The sequence below is a fragment of the Amblyomma americanum genome, chromosome 3 (assembly GCF_052857255.1).
Source record: "Amblyomma americanum isolate KBUSLIRL-KWMA chromosome 3, ASM5285725v1, whole genome shotgun sequence".
Classification (NCBI taxonomy): Eukaryota; Metazoa; Arthropoda; class Arachnida; order Ixodida; family Ixodidae; genus Amblyomma; species Amblyomma americanum.
Window position 1 is genome coordinate 49,768,231 of NC_135499.1, and position 22,347 is coordinate 49,790,577.

Sequence of the window (22,347 nt, forward strand, 5' to 3'; positions counted from 1 at the left end):
CACTCTCAAGGTTCGCTTACACGCAAAACATAAATACCCACGAAAGCAGCAGATTAGACAGCCGTCGCCGTAGCTCAGTTGGTAAGCGCACCAGACGCCATATTCGGAGGTCGTGGGTTAGGATCCCACCGGCGGCATGGTTGTTTTTTCTGCTGCTTTATAAATAATTCTCTTTAAAAAACTAATTGATTGGCACTAGATATAAAAAAGAAGCATTCTTCTATGCACCTTGATTTCTGTGACTGTTGGCTTCCTTAATATGTTTGTCAAACGAGCCCCTCACTACATTTGCTTTGTCTGCTAATAGCTTAACGGGGGTCTCGGTTCTGGCAGTCTTGATGCCAGAGGTAGCATAAGAGGGCTCTCGCACAGTTTTCGCCCTCGCCGTTAGACGTCACACTTGCGGTATTTCAGGACGTGCTACGTCCACCGCTATGGACGAGGGTGGCACTGGTGAACACTCTCAATGATCGCTTACACGCAAAACATAAATACCCACGAAAGCAGCAGATTAGATAGCCGTCGCCATAGCTCAGTTGGTAAGAGCACCGGTCGCGATATTCGGAGGTCATGGGTTAGGATCCCACTGGTGGCATGGTTGTTTTTTCTGCTGTTTTATAAGTTTTTTCTTTAAAAAAACTAATTGATTGGCACTACATATAAAAAAGCAGCATTCCCCTATCCACCTTGATTTCGGTGACTGTTGGCTTCCTTAATATGTCACACGAGCCCCTCACTTCATTTGCCTTGTCTGCTAATAGCTTAACGGGGGTCTCGGTTCTGGCAGTCTTGATGCCATAGGTAGCATAAGAGGGCTCTCGCACAGTTTCCGGCCTCGCCGTTAGATGACGTTCTACTTCACACTTGCGGTATTACAGGACATGCTACTTCCACCGCTATGCACGAGGGTGGCGCTGGTGAACACTCTCAAGGTTCGCTTACACGCAAAACATAAATAAATACCCACGAAAGCAGCAGATTAGACAGCCGTCACGGTAGCTCAGTTGGTAAGAGCACCGGACGCCATATTCGGAGGTCGTGGGTTCGGATCCCACCGGCGGCATGGTTGTTTTTTCTGCTGCTTTATAAATAATTTTCTTTAAAAAACTAATTGATTGGCACTTGATATAAAAAAAGCATTCCTCTACGCACCTTGATTTCGGTGACTGTTGGCTTCCTTAATATGTTTGTCAAACAAGCCCCTCACTACATTTGCTTTGTCTGCTAATAGCTTAACGGGGGTCTCGGTTCTGGCAGTCTTGATGCCAGAGGTAGCATAAGAGGGCTCTTGCACAGTTTCCGCCCTCGCCGTTAGACGTCACACTTGCGGTATCACAAGACGTGCCACGTCCACCGCTAAGGACGAGGGTGGCACTGGTGAACACTCTTAAGGTTCGCTTGCACGCAAAACATAAATACCCAAGAAAGCAGCAAATTAGACAGCCGTCGCATTAGCTCAGTTGGTAAAGCACCATACGCGATATTCGGAGGTCGTGGGTGCGGATCCCACCGGCGGCATGGTAGTTTTTTCTGCTGCTTTATAAATAATTTTCTTTAAAAAAACTAATTGATTGGCACTAGATATAAAAGAGAAGCATTCCTCTATGCACCTTGATTTCTATGACTGTTGGCTTCCTTAATATGTTTGTCAAACGAGCCCCTCACTACATTTGCTTTGTCTGCTAATAGCTTAACGGGGGTCTCGGTTCTGGCAGTCTTGATGCCAGAGGTAGCATAAGAGGGCTCTCGCACAGTCTCCGCCCTCGCCGTTAGACGTCACACTTGCGATATTACAGGACGTGCTACGTCCACCGCTATGCACGAGGGTGGCGCTGGTGAACACTCTCAAGGTTCGCTTACACGCAAATCATAAATACCCACGAAAGCAGCAGATTAGACAGCCGTGACGGTAGCTCAGTTGGTAAGAGCACAGGAAGCGATATTCGGAGGTCGTGGGTTCGGATCCCACACGCGGCATGGCTGTTTTTTCTGCTGCTTTATAGGTAATTTTCTTTAAATAAACTAATTGATTGGCACTAGATATAAAAAAGAAGCATTCCTCTATGCACCTTGATTTCTGTGACTGTTGGCTTCCTTAATATGTTTGTCAAACAAGCCCCTCACTACATTTGCTTTGTCTGCTAATAGCTTAACGGGGGTCTCGGTTCTGGCAGTCTTGATGCCAGAGGTAGCATAAGAGGGCTCTCGCACAGTTTCCGCCCTCGCCGTTAGACGTCACACTTGCGGTTTTACAGGACGTGCTACGTCCACCGCTATGGACGAGGGTGGCGCTGGTGAACACTCTCAAGGATCGCTTACACGCAAAACATAAATACCCACGAAAGCAGCAGATTAGATAGCCGTCGCCATAGCTCAGTTGGTAAGAGCACCGGACGCGATATTCGGAGGTCGTGGGTTCGGATCCCACCTTCGGCATGGTTGTTTTTTCTGCTGCTTTATAAGTAATTTTCTTTAAAATACTAATTGATTGGCACTAGATATAAAAAAGAAGCATTCCCCTATGTACCTTGATTTCGGTGACTGTTGGTTTCCTTAATATGTTTGTCAATCGAGCCCCTCACTTCATTTGCCTTGTTTGCTAATAGCTTAAAGGGGGTCTCGGTTCTGGCAGTCTTGATGCCATAGGTAGCATAAGAGGGCTCTCGCACAGTTTCCGCCCTCGCCGTTAGATGACGTTCTACGTTACACTTGCGGTATTACAGGACGTGCTACGTCCACCGCTATGGACGAGGGCGGCGCTGGTGAACACTCTCAAGGTTCGCTTACACGCAAAACATGAATACCCACGAAAGCAGCAGATTAGACAGCCGTCGCCGTAGCTCAGTTGGTAAGCGCACCAGACGCCATATTCGGAGGTCGTGGGTTAGGATCCCACCGGCGGCATGGTTGTTTTTTCTGCTGCTTTATAAATAATTCTCTTTAAAAAACTAATTGATTGGCACTAGATATAAAAAAGAAGCATTCTTCTATGCACCTTGATTTCTGTGACTGTTGGCTTCCTTAATATGTTTGTCAAACGAGCCCCTCACTACATTTGCTTTGTCTGCTAATTGCTTAACGGGGGTCTCGGTTCTGGCAGTCTTGATGCCAGAGGTAGCATAAGAGGGCTCTCGCACAGTTTTCGCCCTCGCCGTTAGACGTCACACTTGCGGTATTACAGGACGTGCTACGTCCACCGCTATGGACGAGGGTGGCACTGGTGAACACTCTCAATGATCGCTTACACGCAAAACATAAATACCCACGAAAGCAGCAGATTAGATAGCCATCGCCATAGCTCAGTTGGTAAGAGCACCGGTCGCGATATTCGGAGGTCATGGGTTAGGATCCCACTGGTGGCATGGTTGTTTTTTCTGCTGTTTTATAAGTAATTATCTTTAAAAGACTAATTGATTGGCACTAGATATAAAAAAAGAAGCGTTCGCTATGCACCTTGATTGCGGTGACTGTTGGCTTCCTTAATATGTTTGTCAAACGAGCCCCTCACTACATTTGCCTTGTTTGCTAATAGCTTAAAGGGGGTCTCGGTTCTGGCAGTCTTGATGCCATAGGTAGCATAAGAGGGCTCTCGCACAGTTTCCGCCCTCGCCGTTAGATGAAGTTCTACGTCACACTTGTGGTATTACAGGACGTGCTACGTCTAACGCTATGGACGAGGGTGGCGCTGGTGAACACTCTCATGGTTCGCTTACAAGCAAAACATAAATAAATACCCACGAAAGCAGCAGATTAGACAGCCGTCACGGTAGCTCAGTTGGTAAGAGCACCGGACGCGATATTCGGAGGTCGTGGGTTCGGATCCCACCGGCGACATGGTTGTTTTTTCTGCTGCTTTATAAGTAATTATCTTTAAAAAACTAATTGATTGGCACTAGATATAAAAAAAGAAGCGTTCGCTATGCACCTTGATTGCGGTGACTGTTGGCTTCCTTAATATGTTTGTCAAACGAGCCCCTCACTACATTTGCCTTGTTTGCTAATAGCTTAAAGGGGGTCTCGGTTCTGGCAGTCTTGATGCCATAGGTAGCATAAGAGGGCTCTCGCACAGTTTCCGCCCTCGCCGTTAGATGAAGTTCTACGTCACACTTGTGGTATTACAGGACGTGCTACGTCTAACGCTATGGACGAGGGTGGCGCTGGTGAACACTCTCAAGGTTTGCTTGCACGCAAAACATAAATACCCAAGAAAGCAGCAAATTAGACAGCCGTCGCCGTAGCTCAGTTGGTAAGCGCACCAGACGCCATATTCGGAGGTCGTGGGTGCGGATCCCACCGGCGGCATGGTAGTTTTTTCTGCTGCTTTATAAATAATTTTCTTTAAAAAAACTAATTGATTGGCACTAGATATAAAAGAGAAGCATTCCTCTATGCACCTTGATTTCTATGACTGTTGGCTTCCTTAATATGTTTGTCAAACGAGCCCCTCACTACATTTGCTTTGTCTGCTAATAGCTTAACGGGGGTCTCGGTTCTGGCAGTCTTGATGCCAGAGGTAGCATAAGAGGGCTCTCCCACCGTCTCCGCCCTCGCCGTTAGACGTCACACTTGCGATATTACAGGACGTGCTACGTCCACCGCTATGCACGAGGGTGGCGCTGGTGAACACTCTCAAGGTTCGCTTACACGCAAATCATAAATACCCACGAAAGCAGCAGATTAGACAGCCGTGACGGTAGCTCAGCTGGTAAGAGCACAGGAAGCGATATTCGGAGGTCGTGGGTTCGGATCCCACACGCGGCATGGCTGTTTTTTCTGCTGCTTTATAAATAATTTTCTTTAAATAAACTAATTGATTGGCACTAGATATAAAAAAGAAGCATTCCTCTGTGCACCTTGATTTCTGTGACTGTTGGCTTCCTTAATACGTTTGTCAAACGAGCCCCTCACTACATTTGCTTTGTCTGCTAATAGCTTAACGGGGGTCTCGGTTCTGGCAGTCTTGATGCCAGAGGTAGCATAAGAGGGCTCTCGCACAGTTTCCGCCCTCGCCGTTAGACGTCACACTTGCGGTTTTACAGGACGTGCTACGTCCACCGCTATGGACGAGGGTGGCGCTGTTGAACACTCCCAAGGATCGCTTACACGCAAAACATAAATACCCACGAAAGCAGCAGATTAGATAGCCGTCGCCATAGCTCAGTTGGTAAGAGCACCGGACGCGATATTCGGAGGTCGTGGGTTCAGATCCCACCTTCGGCATGGTTGTTTTTTCTGCTGCTTTATAAATAATTCTCTTTAAAAACTAATTGATTGGCACTAGATATAAAAAAGAAGCATTCTTTTATGCACCTTGATTTCTGTGACTGTTGGCTTCCTTAATATGTTTGTCAAACGAGCCCCTCACTACATTTGCTTTGTCTGCTAATAGCTTAACGGGGGTCTCGGTTCTGGCAGTCTTGATGCCAGAGGTAGCATAAGAGGGCTCTCGCACAGTTTTCGCCCTCGCCGTTAGACGTCACACTTGCGGTATTACAGGACGTGCTACGTCCACCGCTATGGACGAGGGTGGCACTGGTGAACACTCTCAATGATCGCTTACACGCAAAACATAAATACCCACGAAAGCAGCAGATTAGATAGCCGTCGCCATAGCTCAGTTGGTAAGAGCACCGGTCGCGATATTCGGAGGTCATGGGTTAGGATCCCACTGGTGGCATGGTTGTTTTTTCTGCTGTTTTATAAGTTTTTTCTTTAAAAAAACTAATTGATTGGCACTAGATATAAAAAAGCAGCATTCCCCTATCCACCTTGATTTCGGTGACTGTTGGCTTCCTTAATATGTCACACGAGCCCCTCACTTCATTTGCCTTGTCTGCTAATAGCTTAACGGGGGTCTCGGTTCTGGCAGTCTTGATGCCATAGGTAGCATAAGAGGGCTCTCGCACAGTTTCCGGCTTCGCCGTTAGATGACGTTCTACTTCACACTTGCGGTATTACAGGACGTGCGATGTCCACCGCTATGCACGAGGGTGGCACTGGTGAACACTCTCATGGTTCGCTTACAAGCAAAACATAAATAAATACCCACGAAAGCAGCAGATTAGACAGCCGTCGCCGTAGCTCAGTTGGTAAGCGCACCAGACGCCATATTCGGAGGTCGTGGGTTAGGATCCCACCGGCGGCATGGTTGTTTTTTCTGCTGCTTTATAAATAATTTTCTTTAAAAAACTAATTGATCGGCACTAGATATAAAAAAGAAGCATTCCTTTATGCACCTTGATTTCTGTGACTGTTGGCTTCCTTAATATGTTTGTCAAACGAGCCCCTCACTACATTTGCTTTGTCTGCTAATAGCTTAACGGGGGTCTCGGTTCTGGCAGTCTTGATGCCAGAGGTAGCATAAGAGGGCTCTCGCACAGTTTCCGCCCTCGCCGTTAGATGACGTTCAACTTCACACTTGCGGTATTACAGGACACGCTACTTCCACCGCTATGCTCGAGGGTGCGCTGGTGAACACTCTCAAGGTTCGCTTACACGCAAATCATAAATAAATACCCACGAAAGCAGCAGATTAGACAGCCGTCACGGTAGCTCAGTTGGTAAGAGCACCGGAAGCGATATTCGGAGGTCGTGGGTTCGGATCTCACCGGCGGCATGGCTGTTTTTTCTGCTGCTTTATAAGTAATTTTCTTTAAAAAAACTAATTGATTGGCACTAGATATAAAAAAGAACCATTCCTCTATGCACCTTGAGATCTGTGACTGTTGGCTTCCTTAATATGTTTGTCAAACGAGCCCCTCACTACATTTGCTTTGTCTGCTAATAGCTTAACGGGGGTCTCGGTTCTGGCAGTCTTGATGCCAGAGGTAGCATAAGAGGGCTCTCGCACAGTTTCCGCCCTCGCCGTTAGACGTCACACTTGCGGTATTACAGGACGTGCTACGTCCACCGCTATGGACGAGGGTGGCACTGGTGAACACTCTCAAGGATCGCTTACACGCAAAACATAAATACCCACGAAAGCAGCAGATTAGATTGCCGTCGCCATAGCTCAGCTGGTAAGAGCACCGGACGCGATATTCGGAGGTCGTGGGTTCGGATCCCACCGGTGGCATGGTTGTTTTTTCTGCTCCTTTATAAGTTTTTTCTTTAAAAAACTAATTGATTGGCACAAGATATAAAAAAAGAATCATTCCCCTATGCACCTTGATTTCGGTGACTGTTGGCTTCCTTAATATGTTTGTCAAACGAGCCCCTCACTTCATTTGCCTTTTCTGCTAATAGCTTAACGGGAGTCTCGGTTCTGGCAGTCTAGATGCCATAGGTAGCATAAGAGGGCTGTCGCACAGTTTCAGCCTTCGCCGTTAGATGACGTTCTACGTCACACTTGCGGTATTACAGGACGTGCTACGTCCACCGCTATGCACGAGGGTGGCGCTGGTGAACACTCTCAAGGTTCGCTTACACGCAAAACATAAATAAATACCCACGAAAGCAGCAGATTAGACAGCCGTCACGGTCGCTCAGTTGGTAAGAGCACCGGACGCGATATTCGGAGGTCGTGGGTTCGGATCCCACCAGCGGCATGGTTGTTTTTTCTGCTGCTTTATAAGTAATTTTCTTTAAAAAAACTAATTGATTGGCACTAGATATAAAAAAAGAAGCGTTCCCTATGCACCTTGATTACGGTGACTGTTGGCTTCCTTAATATGTTTGTCAAACGAGCCCCTCACTTCATTTGCCTTTTCTGCTAATAGCTAAACGGGGGTCTCGGTTCTGGCAGTCTAGATGCCATAGGTAGCATAAGAGGGCTCTCGCACAGTTTCTGCCCTCGCCGTTATATGACGTTCTACGTCACACTTGCGGTATTACAGGACGTGCTACCTCCACCGCTATGGACGAGGGTGGCGCTGGTGAACACTCTGAAGGTTCGCTTACACGCAAAACATAAATACCCACGAAAGCAGCAGATTAGACAACCGTCGCCGTAGCTCAGTTGGTAAGAGCACCGGACGCGATATTCGGAGGTAGTGGGCTCGGATCCCACCGGCGGCATGGTTGTTTTTTTCTACTTCTTTATAAGCAATTTTCTTTAAAAAACTAATTGATTGGCACTAGATATAAAAAAGAAGCATTCCCCTATGCACATTGATTTCGGTGACTTTTGGCTTCCTTAATATGTTTGTCAAACGAGCCCCTCACTTCATTTGCCTTTTCTGCTAATAGCTTAACTTGGGTCTCGGTTCTGGCAGTCTAGATGCCATATGTGCATAAGAGGGCTCTCGCACAGTTTCCGCCCTCGCCGTTAGATGACGTTCTACGTCACACTTGGGGTATTACAGGACGTGCTACGTCCACCGCTATGCACGAGGGTGGCGCTGGTGAACACTCTCAAGGTTCGCTTACACCCAAAACATAAATAAATACCCACGAAAGCAGCAGATTAGACAGCCGTCACATTAGCTCAGTTGGTAAGATCACCGGAAGCGATATTCGGAGGTCGTGGGCTCGGATCCCACCGGCGGCATGGTTGTTTTTTCTGCTGCTTTAAAAGTAATTTTCTTTAAAAAAACTAATCGATTGGCACTAGCTATAAAAAAAGAACCATTCCTCTATGCATCTTGATTTCGGTGACTGTTGGCCTTAATATGTTTGTCAAACGAGCCCCTCAATTCATTTGCCTTCTCTGCTAATAGCGTAACGGGGGTCTCGGTTCTGGCAGTCTTGATGCCATAGGTAGCATAAGAGGGCTCTCGCACAGTTTCCGCCCTCGCCGTTAGATGACGTTCTACGTCACAATTGCGGTATTACAGGACGTGCTACGTCCACCGCTATGGACGAGGGTGGCGCTTTTGAACACTCTCAAGGTTCGCTTGCACGCAAAACATAAATACCCAAGAAAGCAGCAAATTAGACAGCCGTCGCCGTAGCTCAGTTGCTAAGCGCACCGGACGCCATATTCGGAGGTCGTGGGTTCGGATCCCACCGGCGGCATGGTTGTTTTTTCTGCTGCTTTATAAATAATTTTCTTTAAAAAACTAATTGATTGGCACTTGATATAAAAAAAGCATTCCTCTATGCACCTTGATTTCGGTGACTGTTGGCTTCCTTAATATGTTTGTCAAACAAGCCCCTCACTACATTTGCTTTGTCTGCTAATAGCTTAACGGGGGTCTCGGTTCTGGCAGTCTTGATGCCAGAGGTAGCATAAGAGGGCTCTTGCACAGTTTTCGCCCTCGCCGTTAGACGTCACACTTGCGGTATTACAGGACGTGCTACGTCCACCGCTATGGACGAGGGTGTCGCTGGTGAACACTCTCAAGGATCGCTTACACGCAAAACATAAATACCCACGAAAGCAGCAGATTAGATAGCCGTCGCCATAGCTCAGTTGGTAAGAGTACCGGACGCGATATTCGGAGGTCGTGGGTTCAGATCCCACCTTCGGCATGGTGGTTTTTTCTGCTGCTTTATAAGTAATTTTCTTTAAAATACTAATTGATTGTCACTAGATATAAAAAAGAAGCATTCCCCTATGCACCTTGATTTCGGTGACTGTTGGTTTCCTTAATATGTTTGTCAAACGAGCCCCTCACTTCATTTGCCTTGTTTGCTAATAGCTTAAAGGGGGTCTCGGTTCTGGCAGTCTTGATGCCATAGGTAGCATAAGAGGGCTCTCGCACAGTTTCCGCCCTCGCCGTTAGATGACGTTCTACGTCACACTTGCGGTATTACAGGACGTGCTACGTCCACCGCTATGGACGAGGGCGGCGCTGGTGAACACTCTCAAGGTTCGCTTACACGCAAAACATAAATACCCACGAAAGCAGCAGATTAGACAGCCGTCGCCGTAGCTCAGTTGGTAAGCGCACCAGACGCCATATTCGGAGGTCGTGGGTTAGGATCCCACCGGCGGCATGGTTGTTTTTTCTGCTGCTTTATAAATAATTCTCTTTAAAAAACTAATTGATTGGCACTAGATATAAAAAAGAAGCATTCTTCTATGCACCTTGATTTCTGTGACTGTTGGCTTCCTTAATATGTTTGTCAAACGAGCCCCTCAATTCATTTGCTTTGTCTGCTAATAGCTTAACGGGGGTCTCGGTTCTGGCAGTCTTGATGCCAGAGGAAGCATAAGAGGGCTCTCGCAAAGTTTTCGCCCTCGCCGTTAGACGTCACACTTGCGGTATTACAGGACGTGCTACGTCCACCGCTATGGACGAGGGTGGCACTGGTGAACACTCTCAATGATCGCTTACACGCAAAACATAAATAAATACCCACGAAAGCAGCAGATTAGACAGCCGTCACATTAGCTCAATTGGTAAGAGCACCGGTCGCGATATTCGGAGGTCATGGGTTAGGATCCCACTGGTGGCATGGTTGTTTTTTGTGCTGTTTTATAAGTTTTTTCTTTAAAAAACTAATTGGTTGGCACTAGATATAAAAAAGCAGCATTCCCCTATCCACCTTGATTTCGGTGACTGTTGGCTTCCTTAATATGTCACACGAGCCCCTCACTTCATTTGTCTTGTCTGCTAATAGCTTAACGCGGGTCTCGGTTCTGGCAGTCTTGATGCCATCGGTAGCATAAGAGGGCTCTCGCACAGTTTCCGGCCTCGCCGTTAGATGACGTTCTACTTCACACTTGCGGTATTACAGGACGTGCTATGTCCACCGCTATGCACGAGGGTGGCACTGGTGAACACTCTCATGGTTCGCTTACAAGCAAAACATAAATAAATACCCACGAAAGCAGCAGATTAGACAGCCGTCACGGTAGCTCAGTTGGTAAGAGCACCGGACGCGATATTCGGAGGTCGTGGGTTCGGATCCCACCGGCGGCATGGTTGTTTTTTCTGCTGCTTTATAAGTAATTATCTTTAAAAAACTAATTGATTGGCACTAGATATAAAAAAAGAAGCGTTCCCTATGCACCTTGATTGCGGTGACTGTTGGCTTCCTTAATATGTTTGTCAAACGAGCCCCTCACTTCATTTGCCTTTTCTGCTAATAGCTTAACGGGGGTCTCGGTTCTGGCAGTCTTGATGCCATAGGTAGCATAAGAGGGCTCTCGCACAGTTTCCGGCCTCGCCGTTAGATGACGTTCTACGTCACACTTGCTGTATTACAGGACGTGCTACGTCCACCGCTATGGACGAGGGTGGCACTGGTGAACACTCTCAAGGTTCGCTTACACGCAAAACATAAATACCCACGAAAGCAGCAGATTAGACAGCCGTCGCCGTAGCTCAGTTGGTAAGCGCACCAGACGCCATATTCGGAGGTCGTGGGTTAGGATCCCACCGGCGGCATGGTTGTTTTTTCTGCTGCTTTATAAATAATTTTCTTTAAAAAACTAATTGATTGGCACTAGATATAAAAAAGAAGCATTCCTTTATGCACCTTGATTTCTGTGACTGTTGGCTTCCTTAATATGTTTGTCAAACGATCCCCTCACTACATTTGCTTTGTCTGCTAATAGCTTAACGGGGGTCTCGGTTCTGGCAGTCTTGATGCCAGAGGTAGCATAAGAGGGCTCTCGCACAGTTTCCGCCCTCGCCGTTAGATGACGTTCTACTTCACACTTGCGGTATTACAGGACACGCTACGTCCACCGCTATGCACGAGGGTGGCGCTGGTGAACACTCTCAAGGTTCGCTTACACGCAAATCATAAATAAATACCCACGAAAGCAGCAGATTAGACAGGCGTCACGGTAGCTCAGTTGGTAAGAGCACCGGAAGCGATATTCGGAGGTCGTGGGTTCGGATCTCACCGGCGGCATGGCTGTTTTTTCTGCTGCTTTATAAGTAATTTTCTTTAAAAAAACTAATTGATTGGCACTAGATATAAAAAAGAACCATTCCTCTATGCACCTTGATTTCTGTGACTGTTGGCTTCCTTAATATGTTTGTCAAACGAGCCCCTCACTACATTTGCTTTGTCTGCTAATAGCTTAACGGGGGTCTCGGTTCTGGCAGTCTTGATGCCAGAGGTAGCATAAGAGGGCTCTCGCACAGTTTCCGCCCTCGCCGTTAGACGTCACACTTGCGGTATTACAGGACATGCTACGTCCACCGCTATGGACGAGGGTGGCACTGGTGAACACTCTCAAGGATCGCTTACACGCAAAACATAAATACCCACGAAAGCAGCAGATTAGATTGCCGTCGCCATAGCTCAGTTGGTAAGAGCACCGGACGCGATATTCGGAGGTCGTGGGTTCGGACCCCACCGGTGGCATGGTTGTTTTTTCTGCTGCTTTATAAGTTTTTTCTTTAAAAAACTAATTGATTGGCACTAGATATAAAAAAAGAATCATTCCCCTATGCACCTTGATTTCGGTGACTGTTGGCTTCCTTAATATGTTTGTCAAACGAGCCCCTCACTTCATTTGCCTTTTCTGCTAATACCTTAACGGGAGTCTCGGTTCTGGCAGTCTAGTTGCCATAGGTAGCATAAGAGGGCTGTCGCACAGTTTCAGCCCTCGCCGTTAGATGACGTTCTACGTCACACTTGCGGTATTACAGGACGTGCTACGTCCACCGCTATGCACGAGGGTGGCGCTGGTGAACACTCTCAAGGTTCGCTTACACGCAAAACATAAATAAATACCCACGAAAGCAGCAGATTAGACAGCCGTCACGATAGCTCAGTTGGTAAGAGCACCGGACGCGATATTCGGAGGTCGTGGGTTCGGATCCCACCGGCGGCATGGTTGTTTTTTCTGCTGCTTTATAAGTAATTTTCTTTAAAAAAACTAATTGATTGGCTCTAGATATAAAAAAAAGAAGCGTTCCCTATGCACCTTGATTACGGTGACTGTTGGCTTCCTTAATATGTTTGTCAAACGAGCCCCTCACTTCATTTGCCTTTTCTGCTAATAGCTTAACGGGGGTCTCGGTTCTGGCAGTCTAGATGCCATAGGTAGCATAAGAGGGCTCTCGCACAGTTTCAGCCTTCGCCGTTATATGACATTCTACGTCACACTTGCGGTATTACAGGACGTGCTACGTCCACCGCTATGGACGAGGGTGGCGCTGGTGAACACTCTCAAGGTTCGCTTACACGCAAAACATAAATACCCACGAAAGCAGCAGATTAGACAACCGTCGCCGTAGCTCAGTTGGTAAGAGCACCGGACGCGATATTCGGAGGTAGTGGGCTCGGATCCCACCGGCGGCATGGTTGTTTTTTCTACTTCTTTATAAGCAATTTTCTTTAAAAACTAATTGATTGGCACTAGATATAAAAAAGAAGCATTCCCCTATGCACATTGATTTCGGTGACTTTTGGCTTCCTTAATATGTTTGTCAAACGAGCCCCTCACTTCATTTGCCTTTTCTGCTAATAGCTTAACTTGGGTCTCGGTTCTGGCAGTCTAGATGCCATATGTGCATAAGAGGGCTCTCGCACAGTTTCCGCCTTCGCCGTTAGATGACGTTCTACGTCACACTTGCGGTATTACAGGACGTGCTACGTCCACCGCTATGCACGAGGGTGGCGCTGGTGAACACTCTCAAGGTTCGCTTACACGCAAAACATAAATAAATACCCACAAAAGCAGCAGAATAGACAGCCGTCACCGTAGCTCAGTTGGTAAGAGCACCGGACGCGATATTCAGAGGTCGTGGGTGCGATCCCACCGGCGCCATGGTTGTCTTTTCTGCTGCTTTATAAGTAATTTTCTTTAAAAATCTAATTGATTGGCACTAGCTATAAAAAAAGAAGCATTCCTCTATGCATCTTGATTTCGGTGACTGTTGGCCTTAATATGTTTGTCAAACGAGCCCCTCACTTCATTTGCCTTGTCTGCTAATAGCTTAACGGGGGTCTCGGTTCTGGCGGTCTTGATGCCATAGGTAGCATAAGAGGGCTCTCGCACAGTTTCCGCCCTCGCCGTTAGATGACGCTCTACGTCACACTTGCGGTATTACAGGACGTGCTACGTCCACCGCTATGGACGAGGGTGGCGCTGGTGAACACTCTCATGGTTCGCTTACACGAAAAACGTAAATACCCACGAAAGCAGCAGATTAGACAGCCGTGGGCTAAGCTCAGTAAGAGCACCGGACGCGATAATCGGAGGTCGTGGGTTCGGATCCCCCCGGCGGCATGCTTGTTTTTTCTGCTGCTTTATAAGTAATTTTCTTTAAAAAACTAATTGATTGGCACAAGATATAAAAAAGAAGCATTCCCTTATGCACCTTGATTTCGGTTACTGTTGGCTTCCTTAATTTGTTTCTCAAACGAGCCCCTCACCTCATTTACCTTGTCTGTCTGCTCATAGCTTAACAGGGGTCTCGGTTCTGGCACTCTTGATGCCATAGGTAGCATAAGAGGGCTCTCGCACAGTTTCCGCCCTCGCCGTTAGATGACGTTCTACGTCACACTTGAGTTATTACATACGTGCTACGTCCACCGCTATGGACGAGGGTGGCGCTGGTGAACACTCTCAAGGATCGCTTACACGCAAAACATAAATACCCACCAAAGCAGCAGATTAGATAGCCGTCGCCATAGCTCAGTTGGTAAGAGCACCGGACGCGATATTCGAAGGTCGCGGGTTCGGATCCTACTGGCGGCATGGTTGTTTTTTCTGCTGCTTTATAAGTAATTTTCTTTAAAAAACTAATCGATTGGCACTAGATATAAAAAAGAAGCATTCCCCTATGCAGATTTATTTCGTTGACTGTTGGTTTCCTTAATATGTTTGTCAAACGAGCCCCTCACTTCATTTGCCTTTTTTGCTAATACCTTAAAGGGGGTCTCGGTTCTGGCAGTCTTGATGCCATAAGTAGCATAAGAGGGCTCTCGCACAGTTTCCGCCCTCGCCGTTAGATGACGTTCTACGTCACACTTGCGGTATTACAGGACGTGCTACGTCCACCGCTATGGACGAGGGTGGCGCTGGTGAACACTCTCAAGGTTCGCTTACACGCAAAACATAAATACCCACGAAAGCAGCAGATTGGACAGCCGTCGCCGTAGCTCAGTTGGTAAGCGCACCAGACGCCATATTCGGAGGTCGTGGGTTAGGATCCCACCGGCGGCATGGTTGTTTTTTCTGCTGCTTTTTAAATAATTTTCTTTAAAAAAACTAATTGATTGGCACTAGATATAATAAAGAAGCATTCCTCTATGCACCTTGCTTTGTGTGACTGTTGGCTTCCTTAATATGTTTGTCAAACGAGCCCCTCACTACATTTGCTTTGTCTGCTAATAGCTTAACGGGGGTCTCGGTTCTGGCAGTCTTGATGCCAGAGGTAGCATAAGAGGGCTCTCGCACAGTTTCCGCCCTCGCCGTTAGACGTCACACTTGCGGTATTACAGGACGTGCTACGTCCACCGCTATGGACGAGGGTGGCACTGGTGAACACTCTCAAGGATCGCTTACACGCAAAACATAAATATCCACGTAAGCAGCAGATTAGATCGCCGTCGCCATAGCTCAGTTGGTAAGAGCACCGGACGCGATATTCGGAGGTCGTGGGTTCGGATCCCACCGGCGGCATGGTTGTTTTTTCTGCTGCTTTATAAGTAATTTTCTTTGAAATACTAATTGATTGGCACTAGATATAAAAAAGAAGCATTCCCCTATGCACCTTGATTTCGGTGACTGTTGGTTTCCTTAATATGTTTGTCAAACGAGCCCCTCACTTCATTTGCCTTGTTTGCTAATAGCTTATAAAGGGGTCTCGGTTCTGGCAGTCTTGATGCCATAGGTAGCATAAGAGGGCTCTCGCACAGTTTCCGCCCTCGCCGTTAGATGATGTTCTACGTCACACTTGCGATATTACAGGACGTGCTACGTCCACCGCTATGCACGAGGGTGGCGCTGGTGAACACTCTCAAGGTTCGCTTACACGCAAATCATAAATAAATACCCACGAAAGCAGCAGATTAGATAGCCGTCGCCATAGATCAGTTGGTAAGAGCACCGGACGCGATATTCGGAGGTCGTGGGTTCGGATCCCACCGGCGGCATGGTTGTTTTTCTGCTGCTTTATAGGTAATTTTCGTTAAAAAAACTAATTGATTGGCACGAGATATAAAAAAGAAGCATTCCTCTATGCACCTTGATTTCTGTGACTGTTGGCTTCCTTAATATGTTTGTCAAACGAGCCCCTCACTACATTTGCTTTGTCTGCTAATAGCTTAACGGGGGTCTCGGTTCTGGCAGTCTTGATGCCAGAGGTAGCATAAGAGGGCTCTCGCACAGTTTCCGCCCTCGCCGTTCGACGTCACACTTGCGGTATTACAGGACGTGCTACGTCCACCGCTATGAACGAGGGTGGAACTGGTGAACACTCTCAAGGATCGCTTACACGCAAAACATAAATACCCACGAAAGCAGCAGATTAGATAGCCGTCGCAATAGCTCAGTTGGTAAGAGCACCGGACGCGATATTCGGAGGTCGTGGGTTCGGATCCCACTGGTGGCATGGTTGTTTTTTCTGCTGCCTTATAAGTTTTTTCTTTAAAAAACTAATTGATTGGCACTAGATATAAAAAGAATCATTCCCCTATGCTCCTTGATATCGGTGACTGTTGGCTTCCTTAATATGTTTGTCAAACGAGCCCCTCACTTCATTTGCCTTGTCTGCTAATAGCTTAGCGGGGGTCTCGGTTCTGGCAGTCTTGATGCCAGAGGTAGCATAAGAGGGCTCTCGCACAGTTTCCGCCCTCGCCGTTCGACGTCACACTTGCGGTATTACAGGACGTGCTACGTCCACCGCTATGAACGAGGGTGGCACTGGTGAACACTCTCAAGGATCGCTTACACGCAAAACATAAATACCCACGAAAGCAGCAGATTAGATAGCCGTCGCAATAGCTCAGTTGGTAAGAGCACCGGACGCGATATTCGGAGGTCGTGGGTTCGGATCCCACTGGTGGCGTGGTTGTTTTTTCTGCTGCCTTATAAGTTTTTTCTTTAAAAAACTAATTGATTGGCACGAGATATAAAGAAGAAGCATTCCTCTATGCACCTTGATTTCTGTGACTGTTGGCTTCCTTAATATGTTTGTCAAACGAGCCCCTCACTACATTTGCTTTGTCTGCTAATAGCTTAACGGGGGTCTCGGTTCTGGCAGTCTTGATGCCAGAGGTAGCATAAGAGGGCTCTCGCACAGTTTCCGCCCTCGCCGTTCGACGTCACACTTGCGGTATTACAGGACGTGCTACGTCCGCCGCTATGCACGAGGGTGGCGCTGGTGAACACTCTCAAGGTTCGCTTACACACAAAACATAAATAAATACCCACAAAAGCAGCATATTAGACAGCCGTCACGTAGCTCAGTTGGTAAGAGTACCGGACGCAATATTCGGAGGTCGTGGGTTCGGATCCCACCGGCGGCATGGTTGTTTTTTCTGCTGCTTTATAGGTAATTTTCTTTAAAAAAACTAACTGATTGGCACTAGATATAAAAAAGAAGCGTTCCCTATGCACCTTGATCACGGTGACTGTTGGCTTCCTTAATATGTTTGTCAAACGAGCCCCTCACTTCATCTGCCTTTTCTGCTAATAGCTTAACGGGAGTCTAGGTTCTGGCAGTCTTGATGCCATAGGTAGCATAAGAGGGCTCTCGCACACTTTCCGCCCTCGCCATTAGATGACGTTCTACGTCACACTTGCGGTATTACAGGACGTGCTACATCCACCGCTATGGACGAGGGCGGCGCTGGTGAACACTCTCAAGGTTCGCTTACACGCAAAACATAAATACCCACGAAAGCAGCAGATTAGACAGCCGTCACCGTAGCTCAGTTGGTAAGAGCACCGGACGCGATATTCGAAGGTCGTGGGTTCGGATCCCACCTGCGGCATGGTTGGTTTTTCTGCTGCTTTATGAGTAATTTGCTTTAATAAACTAATTGATTGGCACTAGATATAAAAAAGAAGCATTCCCCTATGCACCTTGATTTCGGTGACTATTGGCTTCCTTAATATTGCCACGGATAGAAGAAGAGATGAATGAAGACTCTTGGAGGCGCGCGTGCTCTGGGATTCGGTGCTCTGTGCCTGGTGCTCTGTGCGGGCCGCCTTGTGCTCTTGACCTGTGTGTTGTGCCCGGGCGTTCTCGCGTCGTTCCCGCCTGGACCACGTAACATCTTTGGTTGAGGTGCGGATTTTACGCTGCGCACACCACGCAGCTTCGTAGTACTCGTCAGGCCGGGACTACCACCATGGCTCCACCCGGCCGGTCAAGGAGCCCCACTACCCCTCCTTTCGTCATCATGGCTCCACCTCGCGACCCCGGCATGTTTTCCGGCACAGATGGCTCCGATGTCGAAGACTGGATTAACCTTTACGAGCGTGTCAGCAACTACAACAGGTCGGACCCTACGCTAATGCTCGCGAACGTCATCTTTTACCTCAATGGCACGGCGCGCGTATGGTACGAGACCCACGAGGAAGAGCTAACAAGTTGGGACACCTTTAAGGAAAAGTTGAAGACGCTATTCGGTAGACCTGATGACCGCCAGCTCGCCGCCAAGAAACAGCTGGCTACTCGAGCACACTCTTCTACCGAGAGCTACGTGGCCTACATTCATGACATCTTGGCGCTTTGTCACAAGGTCGACGCCGCAATGAGTGAGACCGATAAAGTGGGCCACGTGCTCAAAGGCATTGCCGACGATGCGTTCCACTTGCTTGTTTGCAAAGACTGTACCTCAATTGACTCCATCATAAACGAGTGCCGTCGATTTGAGCAAGTCAAAAGCCGCCGCATTTCGCCGTCGTTTTCTCGCCTTCCCAAACACGGCCGCGACATCTTCCTGTGAGGACCACCGATAACCATCCCGCACGCCCTCGGACGCCCCTGCCGTCACCGATTCAGTCACCCGGATCGTCCGACGTGAACTGGAGGCCCTCTCACCTGTGATATCCCCGCCCTCCGTCCCTGATACAACCCTGCCCGCTGTGTCGCTGATTCAGGCCGTCGTGCGGCAGGAACTCGCTCATCTGAACCTCGCTCCAGCAGTGTGCGCCATCAGAAGCCCGGACACCCCCCAGCCCCCTCCCTGTGCTTTTCGTCGCACCTATTATTCTCTGCCCCGTTCCCGCAATCCCAATGACTGGCGCACGGCGGACGACCGTCCCATTTGCTTCCGGTGCTCTCGCATTGGCCACATCGCCCGTCATTGCCGTAGTCCATGGTCTTCAACGCCCCGCAACGTCTTCCCCTCCTTCTACAGTCCCGCCTCATCCCACAACTTCTCGACCCGTGCCCAGTCCGAACCGTCTGCACCAGCCATACCCCCTCCACGCCGATTCTCCCGCTCTCCGTCCCCGCAGGGCCGCCGCTCTCGTTCCCCCCAGTCGCCTTCTCGCAGCCGCTCCCAATTGAAAAACTAAGTGATGCAGCTCCCGGAGGTGACGCTGCATCAACGACCCGGACTACATATCCTCTCTCGACCACTCGACCTAATCTTCTGAACGTCACTATCGACCATGTTCCTGTGCGTGCCCTGATTGACACCGGTGCTCATGTATCAGTGATGAGTGCTGCCCTCCGCCGTCGCCTCCGCAAAGTCCTAACGCCTGCAACGTCCCGTGTGTGTGTCGCGGATGGTGGCACGCCTGCTGTGGACGGTATGTGTACCGCGCGCGTTACTATTGCCGGCCAGAGTATCCTACTGGCTGCCTAGGTCGCTGGGCTTTACACCTCCAAGACTACGACTATACCGTGGTATATAAGTCCGGTAGGCTACACACTGATGCTGACTCCCTCTCCCGATATCCCGTTGACTCGTCTGATGATTCTGGCAGTGACACCGCCGCTGACCTCTTCTCGCTCTCTGCTCTTACACACCTTGGCGATGAGCAGCGACGAGATATCGAGCTCCGCTCTATTATTTTCCGCCTCAGAACCTCTCGATCTGACCCTACCCTGCGCCGGTTTGTACTTCATCATGACACACTCTACCGCAGAAGCCTGAACCCGTCCGGCCCAGACCTACTGCTCGTTGTCCCGAAGCATCTGCGCAACGACGTCCTCCACGAGCTCCATGACCTCCCCACTGCTGGACATCTGGGTTTCTCGCGTACTTACGCCCGCGTGCGTCGTCGCTTCTTTTGGCCCCGTCTCTACCAGTCCGTCCGCCGCTATGTTCGTGCCTGCGACCAGTGCCAGCGCCGGAAACGTCCCGCCACGCTCTCCGCGGGTTTGCTCCAGCCTGTTGATGTGCCCCCTGAACCATTCTATCGTGTTGGCTTGGATCGTTTGGGCCCGTTTCCGGAGTCCACCTCTGGAAACAAATGGATTGCCGTTGCGACAGATTATGCTACTCGCTATGCCATCACGCGGGCCCTCCCCACGAGTACTGCTACCGACGTGGCCGATTTTCTCCTCTACGACCTCATCCTCCGTCATGGTGCACCCCGCCAACTTCTCACCGACCGCGGCCGTTGCTTTCTCTCTAAAGTTGTCGACGACATTCTCCGTTCCTGCTCAACAAAACATAAGCTAACCACCGCCTATCATCCCCAAACCAACGGTCTTACAGAGTGCCTCAACCGCACTCTCACGGATATGCTCGCCATGTACGTTTCCCCGGACCATCGGGACTGGGACATTGCCCTTCCATACGTGACCTTCGCTTACAATTCTTCTCGCCATGACACTGCCGGTTACTCCCCGTTCTATCTGTTGTACGGTCGTGAACCCCAATTAAATTTGGACACGCTGCTTCCGACATCTCCTTCCCCGCCTTCTGAATATGCCCACGACGCTATTGCCCGCGCCGACCACGCCCGCCAGCTGGCTCGCTCCCGCCTACAAGCCTCGCAGGTTTCACAGCAGGACTACTACGACCGCCGCCACCACATGGTAACTTTTTCCCCTGGAGCCCTCGTCTTGCTTTGGTCGCCCACACGCCGTGTCGGGCTTTGCGAAAAACTAATGTCCCGCTATGTTGGCCCATACCGTGTGCTCCGCCAGGTCACCGCCGTCACCTACGAGATTGCCCCGGCCTTTCCGGAGACCACCTCCGGTGCATCTCAGAGTGACGTTGTCCACGTCTCTCGCCTCAAGCCCTAGGTGTCGCAATCCCTTGCCCCGCCCTAATTTCCAACGAGACGGTGTTTTTTTTGCGACCGGGGGCCATGCCACGGATAGAAGAAGGGATGAATGAAGACTCTTGGAGGCGCGCGTGCTCTCGGATTCGGTGCTCTGTACCTGGTGCTCTGTGCGGGCCGCCTTGTGCTCTTGACCTGTGTGTTGTGCCCGGGCGTTCTCGCGTCGTTCCGGCCTGGACCACGTAACAATATGTTTCTCAAACGAGCCCCTCACTTCATTTGCCTTGTCTGCTTACAGCTTAAAGAGGGTCTCGGTTCTGGCAGTCTTGATGCCATAGGTAGCATAAGAGGGCTCTTGCACAGTTTCCGCCCTCGCCGTTAGACGTCACACTTGAGGTATTACAGGACGTGCTACGTCCACCGCTATGGACGAGGATGGCACTGGTGAACACTCCCAAGGTTCGCTTACACGCAAATCATAAATAAATACCCACGAAAGCAGCAGATTAGATAGCCGTCGCCATAGATCAGTTGGTAAGAGCACCGGACGCGATATTCGGAGGTCGTGGGTTCGGATCCCACCGGCGGCATGGTTGTTTTTTCTGCTGCTTTAAAAGTAATTTTCATTAAAAAAACTTATTGATTGGCACTAGATATAAAAAAGAAGCATTCTCTATGCACCTTGATTTCGGTTACTGTTGGCTTCCTTAATATGTTTGTCAAACGAGCCCCTCACTTCATTTGCCTTTTCTGCTAATAGCTTAACGGGGGTCTCGGTTCTGGCAGTCTTGATGCCATAGGTAGCATAAGAGGGCCCTCGCACAGTTTCCGCCCTCGCCGTTAGATGACGTTCTACTTCACACTTGCGGTATTACAGGACGTGCTACATCCACCGCTATGCACGAGGGTGGCGCTGGTGAACACTCACAAAGTTCGCTTACACGCAAAACATAGATAAATACCCACGAAAGCAGCAGATTAGACAGCCGTCACGGTAGCTCAGTTGGCAAGAGCACCGGACGCGCAATTCGGAGGTCGTGGGTTCGGATCCCACTGGCGGCTTGGTTGTTTTTTCTGTTGCTTTATAAGGTTTTTTCTTTAAAAAACTAAATAATTAATTGGCAATAGATATAAAAAAGAAGCATTCCCCTCTGCACCTTGATTTCGGTGACTGTTGGCTTCCTTAATATGTTTGTCAAACGAGCCCCTCACTTCATTTGCCTCTTCTGCTAATAGCTTAACGGGGGTCTCGGTTCTGGCAGTCTTGATGCCATCGGTAGCATAAGAGGGCTCTCGCACAGTTTCCGCCCTCGCCATTAGATGACGTTCTACGTCACACTTGCGGTATTACAGGACGT

At 48.9% G+C, this 22,347-nt stretch overlaps 3 non-coding genes across 3 annotated transcripts; all 3 read left to right on the forward strand.

The window, feature by feature from the left end:
- The first annotated feature begins 986 nt into the window (after positions 1 to 986).
- Positions 987 to 1,063, forward strand: TRNAW-CCA (transfer RNA tryptophan (anticodon CCA)). The gene has a single exon. It is a non-coding gene; the product is annotated as a tRNA-Trp (tRNA).
- A 16,186-nt stretch (positions 1,064 to 17,249) lies between these two features.
- On the forward strand, positions 17,250 to 17,325 carry TRNAL-CAA (transfer RNA leucine (anticodon CAA)). The gene has a single exon. It is a non-coding gene; the product is annotated as a tRNA-Leu (tRNA).
- A 4,649-nt stretch (positions 17,326 to 21,974) lies between these two features.
- On the forward strand, positions 21,975 to 22,051 carry TRNAA-CGC (transfer RNA alanine (anticodon CGC)). Its single transcript has one exon. It is a non-coding gene; the product is annotated as a tRNA-Ala (tRNA).
- Positions 22,052 to 22,347: the final 296 nt, after the last annotated feature.